Genomic DNA, 18,410 nt, shown 5'->3' on the forward strand with positions numbered 1-18,410 from the left:
TCAGATTGGATAAACAGCCAAACAGAAGGTAATATTTTAAATTCAAACAAGCGTTGCATAGCGCATATGAAACAAGTTTTCATAAATACAGGATCACACGAGCAAGTTTTACTCAAATATTACATCTTTTGTCCACTCGTCCGCTACGAGACGGGCACCCGGCAGAACACCCTCGTAGTACATCTCAGGGTGGCGATGCTCCTTGCCCTCCGGCGGCCCTTCCTTGATTAACTTCACGGCGTCTAGCTTGACCCATTGCAATTTCACACGGGCGAAAGCCCGGCGTCACTACAAGAAAATTGAGATACTGTGACGAAAATCCTCGTGACGATGGTTGACAGTGTCATCGAAATATCTAATGTGTGACGTTTTGAAGGTCGTGTCACTTATTACTATGAATCAAAGACGATTAATGTCACTAAATCGCCTGGGGCACTGAGCCACACCTGGTTGCCAATTTTTATGACGCGTTGGTAATTTCCGTGATGAACCTACTACTGTCATTGATGATTACAAATGTAGCATTTTATAGGTGGTGTTCATCATCAATGGATATGGCAGCATAGTGTCGCAGTTGTTTCATTCTATCAAAAAAGGAAATAAGAGATTGGATGGGAATTAGTTCGGTAGGAAGAGTTTGAACCTGCCAGCTGCAACACAGCCTTCTATAATGTACACGAGTTCGGAATTTTGGCGATCATTATTATTCGTTGGTATTTTTTGTTATGGTTGCATGACAAACATTTGTATTTGTGTCTTTTCTAGGAAAATTTGTATTTGCATCTAACCCACATGTAGAGCACAAAATGAATCCAATGTTTCCCAATGTTTTGATCAGACTATACACATATATGGTACGTGCTTTTTTACTTTTTTTAATCAGATTATACACATACATGTTACCCGCGTTTTTTTATCAGATTATACACAGACATGGTACTTGTCAAACCCACTGTTTTTCTTTTGTCTTATAATAAAAAACCTACTACTTTTCCTTGTAAGTGTGTCAAATTCACTAGTTTAAGGGTGGAATCGATTTGCCCTCTGGCGCGCCGAAAATGAAATTTTATACGTACTTATTAGGGTCGTCCGGAAGGTTGCTTAGGCGGGGTGGCCATTTTTTGTGGAGCGAAGCCCATTTAACTAAAACCGGATGACCCTAATCCCCATTATCCCATCTGGCACCGTCTTCTTCGTTTCTCAATCCCGATACAATCTTCGCCTTCCCTCCGCCGCTCATCTCCCGTAACCCCCACGTTCCCACTCCCATCCACCTCCGCCGCCCCGACCATCAACGCAAAAACCACCCCCACCGCCAGCATCGAGAACCCGGAGTAAGCCCCTGCAGCGCCCGTGGTGGCAGAGGAACTGCCGCCGCCGCATGTAGTCGGGCCCGGGAGGTGGAGCCCCTACACGAGGATTCGATCTGGTGAAGCAACAGGACGACCCGCCTGTAGAACTCAGTGCGCCTTCTCTTCTTGACCCTCTTGGCTCATCTATGGCATGATCTTCGCTGACGCTGCCGTGTTTCCTAGCCGATGCTACGCTCCTGAACGCGTCACCACCTTCGTGTCCCTCCTCGGACATCCACCACAATGGGAGCAGTGGTGCAGCCCGGCCACGACGAACACCTCCTTCTCGCGCTCCTCGCGACTCCCGCCGTCTGCTCATCGTTGTCAGCCACCACAGCGAGCAAGGCCACCTCCACGGGGACTGGATCCGCCACCACGGCCACGAGGACGCCCATCCGCCAAGGCCAACCCCCTGCCTGCCTCACCGTCGGATCCGCTTCTGCCGTCCAGAGGCTCCACCCGCAAATGGTCGATGGATGCAGCGGGTCACCGGCCAACTAGATGACAACGAGCACCGTGAGGAGATCCCCTTTTCTCTCTCTATTTCCCCCTGTTATAGGTCATCCAGTGAACTTGCTAGTGATGAACTAGGTGATGAACTAATACCTTCGTTAATTAACACTTATTTCGGACGGTTAGAATTTATTGTTATATAGATCAGCACCTTCTGTGATTTGGGAGCACTTTTATGTGCATAGATACTTGGCACTTTGAGAAATATTCCAGCGGTTTTTTTGTACAGGTGCAGCAAGTCAGTTTTAGTATCAATGCCTTGAGAAATATACAATACTAGTGCAACTTGTATCTGCATTCTAAGTTAGCTGCTTGATTAGATTCATGCGTGCTTTAGAAAAATACATATGCACATGTAAAATGGCTGCATTGTTAAGGTCCAGTTCCAAACAAATTTAAGCGGAATTCATTTAGTTAGTGTTGATACCATAGGCTGAAAGGTATTTTGGCAATTCATCTAGTTCTATTTTCTGTCATATTTTTGCTGCTTCAGGTGCTCAAGCATGCCACTAGTTTCGAAAAGTGAGAGGGAAAGGAGGGCATTTCTTGCGGAAGATAAACGCACCGCGAGGTGTATGATAACCTAAGGAATGCACATATTGCAGGTTCTTTAACCATTATAACTCTAGCTATGGGTTAGGAATGTTCTTTAACCATTATAACTAATTCTTGGGTTTATTTAATAATGCACTTTTCTATTTCACATTCATAAATTGGTAGATTCTGAGCTTCTTAGTGGTACTCTTGTAACTTGTTGTCTTGTTTGTTTTCATTTAACAAAGCTGCAATGGTGTTGTGTTTTGTTAATTTATAGGCAGTGGGAGGAGTTAATCGTGAGACTTGAGCAGAAGAGAGAGCACTTGAAGAGATAAAGAGGATGCAACAAGAAGAATCTGAATATGTGAAGAAGATCCAGCAAGACAAGAGTGAAGCCTGAAAATGAAGCCACGTGAAATGGATAAACTGATTGGTCATCTCTGGAAGGCTCAAGCAACTATTTAGTCCCAATCCAAACTTGTGCATGAAGGCCATTGGGGCAACAATTTTGTGGTCTTTAGTTATCTATAAATATTACTTTGCAACTTTTTATTGTCGTGCTTGTGAATCTGTGTAATTTTTGTTAAGAGGGTGATTTGGCTGAGATAATGGAATTTATAATACGATTTGTATTCTATTTCAATCTATAATGTGCATTGGCTCTAATTTATTTATATAATGGGATGTAAATTAAATACTTGTTATGATATGCATTTTGACTATATTGGATTTGATAATTCATAATGTGGCCTATGCTAGCGTGGCATCAAGTCAGTGACGTTGCTTTGTCATTGAATATGGTAGACTATGGCATATTTTCATCTAACATGTGACGTTTATTGCCCGTCACAGAAATACCAAAGTCGATGACATTGTAGAGGACGTCACCGAAGGTCCCATTTTCAGTGACGTTTAGTGTGCGCCTCGTCACTATGAGTAATCTGTGACGGAGATTCTGTGATGATGCTCGTGACGCCCATAAAATGTCATGAAGGTGTATTTTGTGACGTTTTTGGCTATTCCATGACATTCTTTGGCTCGTCATAGTAGGCCCAATCTCTTGTAGTGCGTGCACCTTCAATGCAGACGGATCGCTTGACGACCTCCAGCCGCGGGCAGGCATCCACAAGTCGCCTCACCAGGTCGAAGAAGCTGTTCGGAAGGGCGTCGCCAGGCCATAGCCGGACTATAAAGCCCTTCATGGCCTGTTCGGCCGCCTTATGTAGCTCGACCAGCTGCTTCAGCTGGTCGCTCATTAGCACCGGGTGTTCGGCCCTAGTATACTGAGACCAGAACAACTTCTCCGTTGAGCCTCCATCCTCGGCCTGGTAAAATTGGGCGGCATCGGACACGCTGCGGGGCAAATCTATGAATGCTCCTGGAGAGCTCCAGATTCGGGTAAGTAATCGGTAATTTACTTTTACATGCTTGCTTTGCATATAGAATGCCTTACCCGCCGCTATCTTCTTCATTGCGTCGATCTCCTGGAGGGCCTTTTGGGCTTCGGCCTTGGCAGTTTTTGCACTCTCGAGGGCCGCGGCAAGCTCAGACTCTCGCGTCTTCGAGTCAAGCTCCAACACCTCGTGCTTCGTCACAAGAGCCTGGAGCTCTTGCTGCACCTCGCCCACCCGAGCCTCCTGCTTTTCTCGCTCGATGCGCTCCTTGGCCGCTTTATCTTCGGCCTTGGACGACGCTTGCTTTAGGGTCGCCACTTCGGTCGCGGCCCCTGGCAAATTCATGATGATCCTGTCATTTTGCAGTCGCATTATTTTCGTACATATCCACAGACTAGGTACTACTTACCTTTGTTCTCCTCGAGCTGCCTCTTGGTAAGGCTGAGCTCGTCCTGGGACCCTTTAAGGTCCTGCTTCAGTACGGCGACCTCCGCAGTCAGTGCGGTGGACACCAGCAGCGAAGCCTGCATATGCATATTGACATACTCATATTAGACTCCTGCAATATTGTTGGATCCTCTGTTCGGCTTTTCTTTGTGAACACCGAACAGAGCATCAGGGGCTACTGTCTATGCGGTAATATTTTTCCTATATTTTAAATACTTACCTCAAAGCCTGTTAGAAGGCTGGCACAGGCTTCAGTCAATCCGCTCTTGGCGGACTGAACCTTTTGGATCACCGCACTCATAATAGTGCGGTGCTCCTCGTCGATGGAAGCGTTGCGAAGCACTTCCAGTAGATTGTCCGGTGCCTCTATATGGACAGAGGTCACCGGTGCAGGCGTCTTGCCCCTCTTAGAAGGAGGCCGCCTGCCCGAGTCTGGAACCACTCGAGGTTCTGGCGCGGTGTTCGGCTGAGGGCCGAACTCGGAGCCCTTAGGGGCCTTGTCCCCTCCGCTCCCGGAGTCCGGGAGGCCGCCTTGAGGCGCCTCCGGGACTGTCTTCCCTCGACCCGTTGCCTCTTGAGACAGCACCTCGGCGTCGTCCGCAGGATGGGGGGAGGTGCCGGTCGGAACTGGATCGCTATCCATATCCGACGAGCCCAGGGAGTCGTCCGATGATACATCGATATGGGCTCGGGGCGGCCTGCATTATCACATTCGGCATTAGGTAAAGTAGTGCGAAAAAGGGGTGCTATGGGTGACTCTGGTATCCGAATACTTACGACTTCCCCAGGGGCTTGACCCTGGGCAGCCACTCGTCTTCGCCATCGGCGGTGGTGGTAGATTTGTCCGGAAGGAGAGTCCTTCCCTTCTTGGACCCTTCGGCCTCCCCAGTTGGGGCGGCCTTCCTTTTCTTGTCTCCCCCGTCTGGAGGGGGAGCATCTTCTTCTGCCTCCTCGTCTTTGGGGGAGGATTGTGCCGTAGAGTCCTCGGACGGTGAGTCCGATGACGCCTGGCGCTGGGAACTCTTTCGGGTTCCCTTGGCCTTCTTGGTCTTCTCCGGCACCGTATAAGGAGCCGGGGTCAGCAACTTCGTCAGAAGAGCGTCTGCTGGGCCTTCGGGCAAAGGAGCCGGACAGTCGATCTGCCAGGCCGTCTCCTGCCAATCCTGTCAAAGGTATGGGAGTTTAGATCCCACATGGAGTTAAGCTATGAAAAACAAGTATCCTGTAAAAGGAAAACCAGCTTACCGCGCTGGCTTGGCGCTTCGCGCTGAATCCGCGATCATCAGTAGTGGGAGAGGGGACCTCGGCGCTCTTGAACAGCACCCTCCAGGCATCTTCGTGAGTTGTGTCAAAGAGCCTGTTCAGAGTTCGGTGCTGCGTCGGGTCGAACTCCCACAAGTTGAAGGCCCGTTGTTGGCACGGGAGGATCCGGCGGATGAGCATGACCTGGACTACGTTGGCAACTTTGAGCTTCTTGTTGACCATATTTTGAATACATGTTTGGAGTCCGGTCAGCTCTCCCGAACTACCCTAGGACATGCCCTGCTCTTGCCAGGAGGTGAGCCGTGTGGGGAAGCCAGATCGGAACTCGGGGGCCGCTACCCATGTAGGGTCACGCGACTCGGTGATGTAGAACCACCCCGACTGCCACCCCTTTATGGTCTCCACAAAGGAGCCCTCGAGCCATGTGATGTTGGACATATTGCCCACCATGGCGCCTCCGCACTCCACCTGGCGGCCGCTCGCTACCTTCGGCTTGACATTGAAAGTCTTCAGCCATAAGCCGAAGTGGGGCTTGATGCGGAGGAAAGCCTTGCACACGACGATAAACGCCGAGATATTGAGGATGAAGCTCGGGGCCAGATCGTGGAAATCCAGGCCGTAGTAGAACATGAGCCCCCGGACAAATGGGTGCAGAGGAAACCCCAGTCCGCGGAGGAAATGGGTAAGGAACACTACCCTCTCATGGGGCTTGGGGGTGGGGATGAGCTGCCCTTCCTCTGGGAGCCGGTGCGCGATGTCGTCGGGCAAGTATCCGGCTCTCCTCAGCTTCTTGACGTGTCCCTCCGTGACGGAGGAGACCATCCACCTGCCTCCCGCTCTGGACATGGTTGGAGTAGGTCGAGGTGGGAAATGCGAACTTGGGCGCTGGAGCTCGAGTGCGCGGAAACGGATGAGCGAAGGAGGAAGAAGGCATGGATGAAAAGGTAAATCCTTATCCCTTTATATGGGCTGACGAAACTATGCGTCCCCACTAGCCTGGTAAAACTCGCTCGTCCCCCAAGCACTGTAATCGATGGCACGGTTGGGTTACCCACACCCGTATTGATGAGAATCCCGTGATAAGGGGACACGATCTCTGCTTTGACAAGACGTGTCAAAAAACTGCCTCGCGTTATGTGCGTGGCTAGTTAAAGGAAACGGTTCGAATAATCACTGGGCCATGACATAATGTCGTGTTGCCAAAACAAGTCAGCAAATTAGATTTGTGGAAATACTATTCTCTCTACGGTGGTATGTGGAACTTATTTTGCAAGGCCGGACACTATCCTTGTATTCAAACTCTTTCATGGTGTATTCGGAGGAGGAACCCGCCTTGCAATGCCGAAGACAACACTGCGCGCCGGACTCATCGTCATTGAAGCTTGATTCAGGGGCTACTGAGGGAGTCCTGGATTAGGGGGTCTCCGGACAGCCGGACTATATCCTTTGGCCGGACTGTTAGACTCTGAAGATACAAGATTGAAGACTTTGTCTCGTGTCCGGATGGGACTGTACTTGGCGTGGAAGGCAAGCTAGGCAATACGGATATGTGTATCTCCTCCTTTGTAACTGATACGTCTCCGTCGTATCTAATTTTCCAAACACTTTTGCCCTTGTTTTGGACTCTAACTTGTATGATTTGAATGGAACTAACCCGGACTGAAGCTGTTTTCAGCAGAATTGCCATGATGTTGTCTTATGTGCAGAAAGAAAATATTCTCGGAATGACCTGAAACTCCACGGGAGGTCTTAGAAAAAACAATAAAAAATCCTCGCCAAATATGAAGACCAGGGGGCCCACCCCCTACCTCGTGGACCCCCTGTTGCGTCTCCAACTCCAACTCCACCTCCATATATTGAGTTTCGATGAGAAAAATATCAGAAAGAAGCAATCATCGCGTTTTACGATACGGAGCCGCCGCCAAGCCCTAAAACCTCTCGGGAGGGCTGATCTGGAGTCCGTTCGGGGCTTCGGAGAGGGGGATTCGTCGCCGTCATCATCATCAACCATCCTCCATCACCAATTTCATGATGCTCACCGCCGTGCGTGAGTAATTCCATCGTAGGCTTGCTGGACGGTGATGGGTTGGATGCGATTTATCATGTAATCGAGTTAGTTTTGTTAGGGTTTGATCCCTAGTATCCATTATGTTCTGAGATTGATGTTGCTATGACTTTGCTATGCTTAATGCTTGTCACTAGGGCCCGAGTGCCATGATTCCAGATCTGAACCTATTATGTTTTCATGAATATATGTGAGTTCTTGATCCTATCTTGCAAGTCTATAGTCACCTACTATGTGTTATGATCCGGCAACCCCGAAGTGACAATAATCGGGACCACTCCCGGTGATGACCGTGGTTTGAGGAGTTCATGTATTCACTATGTGCTAATGCTTTGTTCCGGTTCTCTATTAAAAGGAGGCCTTAATATCCCTAAGTTTCCAATAGGACCCCGCTGCCACGGGAGGGTAGGACAAAAGATGTCATGTAAGTTCTTTTCCATAAGCATGTATGACTATATACGGAATATATGCCTACATTACATTGATGAATTGGAGCTAGTTTTGTGTCACCCTATGTTATGACGGTTACAAGATGAACCGCATCCGTCATAATTATCCACCACTGATTCGGTGCCTACGAGTTTTCCATATACTGGTTTACGCTTATTTACTTTTCCGCTGCTACTGTTACAATCACTACAAAATACCAAAAAACATTACTTTTGCTGTCTTAATTTTGTTGCCGTTACCACTACTATCATATTACTTTGCTACTAAACACTTTGCTGCAGATACTAAGTTTCCAGGTGTGGTTGAATTGACAACTCAGCTGCTAATACTTGAGAATATTCTTTGGCTCTCCTTGTGTCGAATCAATAAATTTGGGTTGAATACTCTACCCTCGAAAGCTGTTGTGATCTCCTATACTTGTGGGTTATCAGTAACCGACCTTGTGTAACCCTAACCTCTCCTGTGTCTATATAAACCGGAGGGTTTTAGTCCGTAGGACTACATACAATCATACCATAGGTTAGCTTCTAGGGTTTAGCCTCTCTGATCTCGTGGTAGATCTACTCTGATACTATCCATATCATCAATATCAATCAAGCAGGACGTAGGGTTTTACCTCCATCAAGATGGCCCGAACTTGGGTAAAACATTGTGTCTCCTGCCTCCTGTTACCATCCGCCTTAGACGCACAGTTCGGGACCCCCTACCCGAGATCCGCCGGTTTTGACACCGACAATAATCTTTCGCCTTGTGTGTAGTATTTAATGTATACGTTTTAAGATATTTCTGTAACATCAAGGTTTAGTCATATACACATGAGTGCAGTGCGCTTTAGCTTTCTATTGTGGATAATGATTCTTACAACTATACAAAACCTCTGATCAAATAAATACTTCTGTAAATTAGACACAAAATAAAGAGGAGTCGTACTGCCGTCTTTGGATTTTTATTTCCTATAAATGAATGCCATAACTGGTCCTCAAATTTGCTTGTTGATTATACTACCGTCAACAGTATTCTCCGAGACTGATCATAGCCTCGGTAGAATGGGAACTCCCAAACGTCCAATAATCTCAAAATCTACCATAACAAATCAACCAACAAACATCAACGACCCCCAAGTCATACCTATTGAACCAAAGTTCAGTGGTTGTGTTGTAGCCGTGTTCATGGCCACAGTTGAGGAAGAGCAGCCACCCTTGCCGCGCAGGTCTCCTCACCGTCGTTCCCCGCTTCGTTGTTGCTGTAGCCACATGGGCGGAGGAGGAAGGGGAGGGTCGATCGTCAAGGTCACGGATCCATATGACGACGATGGAGGTAGCCCACAGGTAGCCATAGCGATCTGCAATCTCTCCGTGTGAGATGCGCGAACAGGGGCCATCAGTGCTAGCGAGGAGGAGGGCGAGCAGGGCCGTGGGTGCGTCCCGCGGCATCGACCAGGGTGAACGCTTCATAGCCACATGATGTCCGGCCCATGCAGCCGCACCACGGCACTGGACGGCGGGAGCGTCGCCCGCTATGCGCCGGTTCACCTTGCTGCAGCGGGTCCTTGGAGAAGGCCAGCAACTGAAGGCAACGCCGGGCTGTAGCTGTCGTCGCTCTTCTTGGCCTTCATGGGAATTTGAAGCCGATGATGTCCCCGTCTCCGTCGGCGAACCCAGCATCTATGATCCAGCGGAGGAAGGAGCTTGGTTGATGCCATTGCCATGCCGCCACTGTCGTATTGGAGCACGGCCTACCAGTCTTGCCTCGGCGGTGATGGGGGCTCCGACACTGCCATCGTACATCATTTGTGCAGATCAGTGTGGGTGATGAAAGGTGAGCACAGGCAGCGGCAAGTGAGAGATACGGGATCGAGAGTGAGATGAGAGGGTTGGGGAAGATCGGGCATCGGGCGTGGGTTCGTGCGTCGCAGCCTCACAGGAGAGGGGAGATCGTGGGTGAGAGGATCGGGATAAGTCGGGGCGTGGGTCACGTCTTTTTTTAACGAAGGAAATCATGTGAGGGAGTGCAGTATTGATCGCGAGCCGGGGGTAGAGAAGATTTGGTCTTCACAAATTAATTAAATATTTATCATGACTTATTCATTTCCATATATAAAAGTTACCAAATACTACTAAAAATTGATCTTACCGACAAGTAAAATCGGTTTAAATATGTGTTTCCTATTTAATGTGACTGAGCGATTTAAATTAAGGTTAATTAATTTGGATTTGATCTTTACAGATTGATTGTGATTGATTCTTTCACATAAAGACATTACTAAAAATAACTTGCACCAGTATGGAAAGTTCTGATCTGTTCAGATTTTTTTCATTGTGTGAGAGGGTAACGCGAAACTAAACTGGTGGGGTGTGAGAGGGACGGAAAAAACCAGCAAAATAAAATGGTTGAAAGTGGTGGGATGAAAATAAACCATATTATTCAACCAACACAGACATTAGGAGTAGAGATGGAGGAGTTGGTAGCCTTGTACGATTTATTTTTGTCCGGTTTTTGTTTGTCTCAACTCCCATCACCCCTCGCCAACTGGTTTTTCTCCTTCCCATTGAAAAACAAATCCTATTAAAAAGTAGATCTTGTTTCGTGCTTACTACAGTAGGTTCTGATTCATTTCAATCACGTAAATAATAGGTAATTAAGAGTTCATAACTCACACCATATATGTGAGATCACCTTCCTAAAATATAGATGTAATATTTTCCTCGATAACCTTCCAAAAACAAAATGAGATATTTCTCAATAACAAATCATTAATCCTGCGCACTATGTCATTTATTATTATTATTATATTATTATTATTATTATATTATTATTATTATTATTATTATTATTATTATTATTATTATTATTATTATTATTATTATTATTATTATTATTACAAGTTTCGTAAACAACAAAAATAACGTATCTTTTACTTGTAGCGTATGCATCCGCTTGCTCCTATGGAGGACGCGTGCGCGACACCATGGAAGACGTCGTGGCCATGCCTGACATCGGCGCGATACTCGAGAATGCCAGGGCATGCATCAGGTGTCGAGGACGTCCGTGGCGGAAGGCAGGTCGTCAGACCACCATGTACATGGGGGAAATATCTTGTACTCCCACCACTAGGGTGCTCCCGGTGCTCCAAACTCGATAGCACATTTTAAAATGTTAAAAAAAATCTAAAAAAATCCAGCCAATTGAGACAACATCAATGTATGCTGTTAAAAAAATCAAATCAAAATTAGAAACATTGCTCGTGATATAAAAATGACAAAATGGACATCAATGTGATAATGGGACTAATCTAAAGCCCAAATTAAGTTGCGTACTATTTACTATCAAATTTGTCATTTATGTTTGTCAAGCTACATTTCGAATTTTGATTTTAAATTTTTTTGACAACATACTTAGATGTTGCGTCAATGTGCTGGATTTTTTTTCAGAATTTTCCGAACATTTAAAAATGTGCTACAGAGTTTTGGAGCACCGGGAGCACTCTAGGGGTGGGAGTACCAGATATTTCTCCCGCGTACATGTGTTCGTGGATACGATCATATTATATTTCTTGTCATTAATACACAGAGCCAGACGTGCTACATTCTCAAATCAAGTGTGTTCATTCAAATGTTAAGAAATTCGTTAAGGAAATGTGTTCTACAATACTCGGTAGTCGTCGTCATTTGTAGTAGCCATTGATGCTATTTTTTCTGGAAATCAAGTGTTGAATCGATTTGAAAAACAAACCTTTAATGCAATTAATTAGCTAGACGATTAGTTATGTATGCAATTAATTAGGTCTATTTAAATATAAATTTTGAAACCAAGTCATTAATGCAATTAATCGTTTGGGTAGACACTTAATTATGCCTACATATAATTAGAAGTAGAGATTTTTTCCCAATTAGGCATGTAATTAGTTGATTTGGTTGGCAATTAATTAGGCATGCGAAGAATTAGGTAGGCTATTAACTATTTGTGTAATTAATAAATTAAGCAAGCATTTCATCACGTTGAATCATTTTGAAAGCGCTCGTCGGCAAGGACGATCAACAGGCTATAAACGACATGGCCGAGCACCACTTGCCAATATGGGCGACGGTCACCATGGGCCCACGACATGAACGGCCTAGCGTTCACCAAGATGAATGACGACCATGCTCTGCAGGATGTCCACACATTGATGGTTGCCGAAACGTTCGCGGATGAGGACAACACGACACTACATTGGCTAGGTGGTTCATGCTATAGTTGAAAGGGAGAGTGCTCCAAGAATAAGAAGGAAAAAAGAACTAAAGCGACCAAGTGGTCCATGGTGTTGGAGAAGGAAAGAGTTTCTAAAAAAATAAAGCAAAATAAGAAAGAAATATTATTATAAAAAATAAGTAAGAATGAGAATTAAAACTGGCGAGGAAGGAGGAAGAAGAAGATGAGGCGTCGCTGACAAACACGTTGATGTTGACGTGGTGCTGGTTGGCGCCAACGAAACGGGTTGGCGAAGAGACTAAAAGTAGAAGATGTAGGAAAGGACGAGGAAGAAAAGAACATTAATTATCCATTCTAGCAGCGAATGATATTTGGGCTGAAGGTGGAGCTTTTTTTTTTGAGGGAACTGGAGGTGGAGCTTATGGGTGACTAGAAATACATTCAGGTGTTCACTTACCTTACATGTCAGTGTGCATTGGCAAAGTTGAATGGACCTTTGAGACTAATCTTTATAGTTATCTATTATTGTTGTTTTACGCATTACATGGGAGGGACGAGTACGTGTAATTACATAGATTACCGCTAATGACTATGTACCGGCTACACATTCCTTCGATGGTCGGAGGGAGGGGGGTCAGGCCCCTGCTTGCCCCGTTGTCTCTGCCGGGGCGTGAGTGCGAGTTGGCGCGGGGCGCAGCATCCGTCTGGATGGTGCCGGTGGCGTGCAAGCTACGCGGGGGCTGCGCTTGCGCTCGACGGCGGCAATGGGCGCACGACATCGGGTTGCGCTTGTGCTCGACGACACAGTGGGTGTGTGAGGGTCAGGATGCATGTGCGCTCAGTGGTGGCAGTAGGTTTACGAGGGTCGGTGGGATAGCGATAGTGGCGTAGACAAGGGGGGTGAGAAGGGGTCTACCCTCCCCCAACCATCAAAGGAATGTGTAGCAGGTACATAGTCATTAGCGGTAGTCCATGTAATTACACGTATTTGGCCCCTTTCATCTGAAGCGTAAAACAACAATAAAAGGAAAGGCCCATGATACAACCCATCAGACACATACGGGACAACCTAGCTGCTCACATCGTTGACGTTTGTGATTTGCGCTGCATCGCTCAAACCCTATGCCCCAGCTGCCACCTCTAGTCCTTCCTCCGAAATAGGTTTTCGCCCCGCTTTATAGACAAAGCATAAGTCCATACAGCCACATCGCAGGTATAGTCAGCAAGAAAGGAGAAAACGCTGGGGCCACAGCACAAAGAAGCTCAAAAGAAAGGAAAAAACAAAGACCTCTAGTCCTTCCTCGCGATCGATATTGTCTGTGTCACGATAGATTTTTTTTTTTGCGCTCGTCAATTCTACGGTCCAGCCAAGGAAGGTTAGCAATAGCTCTAGTGATTTGTATCAATTTCTCTTAATTCTTGTGTTGTGATGCTAATTCTGAAAGATATTTTTAGTTCTTATACATCAGATTGTTGTGTGGTGATGCTAAATCCAGCTCTAGCAATTCACGTGAAATAACTGAAATGGAAACAATACTTAACGGAAAAAGATCGACCTATTTCCAGACGACCACATTGTCAGCAACCTTCCCACACCTGGGCTGACGGGGACGTGCGCGACGCCTGAGCGGCCCAAGAGAGAGAGGAGGCCGTGCCACAGGTTCACTGGGCCTCAGTGGGTATCCTACATGTTCGGCCCAGGGGAACCCACGAGTGACTGATATATGCGAGTGTGGCGTGTGTGAGTGGGTATCCTGGCTTGGATCAGAACAGACCGGCGGCGGCTGTAGCGTGTATCTCGTCCTGTACTCCATCCCCCTCCCTCGAATTCCCTTGTAATCGCCACTATACCGAATTCACCATTGATCAATTGAGAGAGTAGTAGTTGGTGCCTAACACGTGGTATCAGTCGCCAGCCCGCCCCTCTTCCCCGCGCTGGAGACATGCAAGCAGACGGCCGACCGTCAGCGACTCCTCGCCGCCATGGATCCGGCGCTCAAGTCCTACCTCGACAAGATGGTGGAAAGCTTAACCAAGGCGAGCGACGACACCCACGCCGACATCAAGCAGCTTGCGGGCCGCATCGACACCCAAGCGGCGCAAGTTGAAGAACTTTCCGCGTGGAAGCCCGATCTAGAGGACCGCATCTCCAAACTCCAGGAAGCGGTCGGGGCGCTGCAAGGCAAGCGGCCACCGGCAGCGACAACATCCATGGGTGGATCGCGCGCGGTGGATCTGTCCAATCTGACGCCCGGCGACGAGATCCACGGGCCCGATGGCCACGGCGGTCCTCACCAGCACCGGGGCGGTTCGCCGGCGGGTGGCACCCCGTCGGCGACCTCTCCGACCAATGATATCCGCGCCGTGGTAATGGTTCAGCGTCCCAAGGATCTGGACACATCTTGTGCGCTAGCTGTCCTGCAGGAGGAAGTGGTTGAGGGCAACAAAGGGGCATGGTTCAGTCAACCGGAAGGCCCTGGGTTACCTGGGCGCGCACGGCAGCCAACACCATTGCCGTTGCCGCCACCACCAGCGCGGGCACCAGCCGCACACCCTGTAGCAGAGGATCGCCGGGGAACGGATGCAGCCCGAGCCAACAGTGACGCGTCGAAACTCACTGCACTTCGCAACTTTCGTCGTGCTAAGGGGCTCTGTTTCAAGTGTGGAGAGCGGTGGGGGCATGATCTTGTGTGCCCCCCGATAGTCAAGCTGCACGTGATTGAGGAGATGCTCAGTTTATTCAGCCTGGAGGCGTCAGATGAACATACAGCTCCCCATCCAATAAATCAAGATCAAAACGATGCACAAGAGCAGGTTTGGCAGCTGTCTTTGCAAGCAGTGTCGGGTACAGATGCGCCCACATGCCTTCAACTGCACTGGTGGCTTCAGGGGCAAGAGGTGTTGATGTTAGTCGACTCGGGTAGCTCTGCGTCATTCGTGTCCCAACAATTGCAGTCCAAGCTGAGAGGAATTCAGGATATGCCGCGTCCCGTGAAAGTGGCAGTAGCAAATGGATCCGAGCTGTGGTGCAGGCAGGAAGTGTTGGGGTGTTCCTGGTATTCACAAGGCAAGGTGTTTACTACCAATTTCAGGTTACTACCACTGGGCTGTTACGATGTCATTTTGGGCATGGACTGGCTTGAATATCACAGCCCTATGCTCATTGACTGGCCAAGGTGTCGCATGCAAATCGGACACGAAGGTTTTACAGTCATCCTGCAAGGAATCACCTCGTCAGTCAGCAAGTGTGACACATTGAACAACATTCAACTCGCGAGCATGGAAAAACAATCAGCATTCGCCTATGCCGTTCACCTCTGTTATGTCCAGGATTCGGAGAACATCACTGACATCACATGCGAGGAGCTGCCACCAGAGATCGCCGAGGTATTGCTAGAATACGAGGATGTATTCATGGAACCTGTAGGGCTGCCACCGAAGCGTGATTGCGATCATCACATACCACTCATGCAGGGCGCACAACCTGTTAATATACGAGCATATCGTCTCAAGCCTGAACTAAAAACAGAAGTGGAACGCCAGATAGCAGAGATGCTCAAAGCAAGCATTATTCAAAAAAGCAGCAGTCCTTTCTCTTCGCCCATTATCCTGGTGAAAAAGAAAGATGGAACTTGGCGAATTTGTGTTGACTACCGAAGACTAAATGCCATGACCATCATCAGCAAATATCCAGTACCAGTTATCGAGGATATCTTGGATGAGCTAGCAGGGGCCCATTGGTTCTCTACACTGGACCTGCGGTCAGGGTACCATCAAATTCGTCTGGCCGAGGGTGAAGAGTTCAGGACAGATTTTCAAACACATTGCGGCCATTTTGAATACAAAGTGGTTCCGTTTGGCTTGGGAGGAGCACCCGCAACTTTCTTGGGAGGATTAAATGTTACTCTGAAGCCAGTTAATCGCGTGTGTGCTATGTCGTTCTTCGACGACATTCTCATCTTCAGCCTCACCTACGCGCTGCACATTCAACACTTACGTCAAGTCCTGTCGCTTCTCAGGAAAGATCAATGGTATGTCAAGCGGTCCAAATGTGTGTTTGCACAGCAGGAGGTCAGCTATCTTGGGCACACCATCTCGGTCAAAGGACTGGCCACCGACCAAAGCAAGGTGCAGCAAGTGATCGACTGGCCAGTTCCAGTCTGTGTCAAAGACGTCCGGGCATTCCTCGGTCTGGCAGGGTATTACAGGCGCATTGCCAGGCAGTTTGGCATGCTAGCGCGACCGCTAACAAATCTCCTGCGCAAACATACTCCGTTCCAGTGGACAGAAACAACCCATACCGCTTTCGAAGCTCTCAAAACTGCACTGACGTCAGCCCCTACACTGGCTTTACCGGATTTCACCAAACCCTTCGTGGTCGAAACAGATGCCTGTGAGTACGGAGTGGGCGCAGTTCTCCAACAAGAAGGCCACCCAATTGCATACCTCAGCAAGGCATTGGGCCCGAGAACCAAAGGGCTGTCTACGTATGAAAAAGAATACTTAGCAATTGTTTTGGCGGTTGAGCAGTGGCGAACCTACCTACAGTTTGGAGAGTTTGTGATCAAAACTGACCAGCGAAGTTTGGTGCACCTGGAAGAGCAGTGTTTACACACTTCCTGGCAACAAAAAGCTTTCACCAAGCTCTTGGGGCTGCAGTACCGTATCTGTTATCGCAAGGGATCGGAGAACGGTGCCGCCGTTGCACTTTCCAGGCGACCGGTGCCTATTATTGAACAAGTCCAGGCCATATCAGTTTGCCAACTAGCATGGTTACAGGAGATAGTCAAAGGCTGCGATGTCGACCCAAAGACCCAGCAACTGATCGCACGGTTGGCAGTGGCACCCGTGGAGGACAGTCATTTCACTCTCAGCAAAGGAATTGTGCGTTTTAAAGGGCGTGTCTGGCTGGGCAACAACACCCAGCTGCAGCAACAGATCATGCGCGCCTTGCATGACAGTGCTGTCGGCGGCCATTCAGGGTTTCCCGCTACCTACAGAAGAATCAAGCACTTGTTTGTGTGGCCGGGTATGAAGCAACACATTAAGGAGCACGTTCAGTCCTGTCAAGTGTGCCAACAGGCCAAACTAGACCGAGCTCAATATCCAGGGCTGCTCCATCCATTACCAGTCGCCGAGCGCAGTTGGGATCTGATCTCCATGGATTTCATAAGTGGATTACCTCCCTCTCGGCAATACAACTGCATATTGGTGGTGGTAGACACGTTCTCCAAGTTCTCCCATTTCCTGCTAGTCAAGCACCCCTACACGGCACAGACTATTGCACAGCTCTACATCGATCAAATATACAGATTGCACGGCATGCCAGAGGCCATTATCTCGGACAGAGACGCTGTTTTCACGAGCAAAGTTTGGCAGGAGATCTTCAGGCTGAAGGGCGTGGAACTGAAGATGAGTTCGTCCCATCACGCTCAGACGGACGGGCAGACTGAAAGGGTCAACCAATGCCTAGAAACCTACTTGCGTTGCTTCGTCCATAGTTCTCCCAACAACTAGAGCAGATGGTTGGCGCTGGCTGAATTCTGGTATAATTCAACGTACCATTCCACGCTGAGCAAGACACCATTCGAGGTGGTTTATGGCCAGGAACCGCGGCACCTGGGGCTGATTCCTGAACAAGCAACACCAATTCCAGAGCTCAACGAGTGGTTGGAAGAGCGGCAGCAAATGCAAGATATCTTGAGACAACACTTACTGCGTGCCAAGCAGGTCATGAAACAACAAGCAGACAAGAAAAGAACTCCTAGAGAGTTCCAGGTGGGCGACCAGGTGTTTCTCAAGTTGCAACCGTACATTCAGACGTCCGTGGCACGCAGAGCCAACCATAAGCTGAGTTTCAAGTTCTTCGGACCCTATACAGTGATCCGCCGAGTGAATGAAGTTACATACGAGCTGCAGCTACCCAAGGGATCATCAATCTTTCCAGTATTCCATATGTCACAATTGCGCAAGGCGCTGACCTCAGGTGCGAGTGCTTCATCTTCCCTTCCATCCCTCACTGATGTGGTTAATGTTCGAGTGGAGATTTTGGACACAAGATGGCGTCGCGGCTCGAACAAGATGCGAGAGCAAGGACTCGTTCGCTGGCAGGATTCCAAGGCTACTCCAGACACTTGGGAAGACATCGAAGATCTTCGCAGACGATTTCCCTCTGCTCCGACTTGGGGACAAGTCGTT

Source organism: Triticum dicoccoides, chromosome 7A (assembly GCF_002162155.2).
Source record: "Triticum dicoccoides isolate Atlit2015 ecotype Zavitan chromosome 7A, WEW_v2.0, whole genome shotgun sequence".
Lineage (NCBI taxonomy): Eukaryota > Viridiplantae > Streptophyta > Magnoliopsida > Poales > Poaceae > Triticum > Triticum dicoccoides.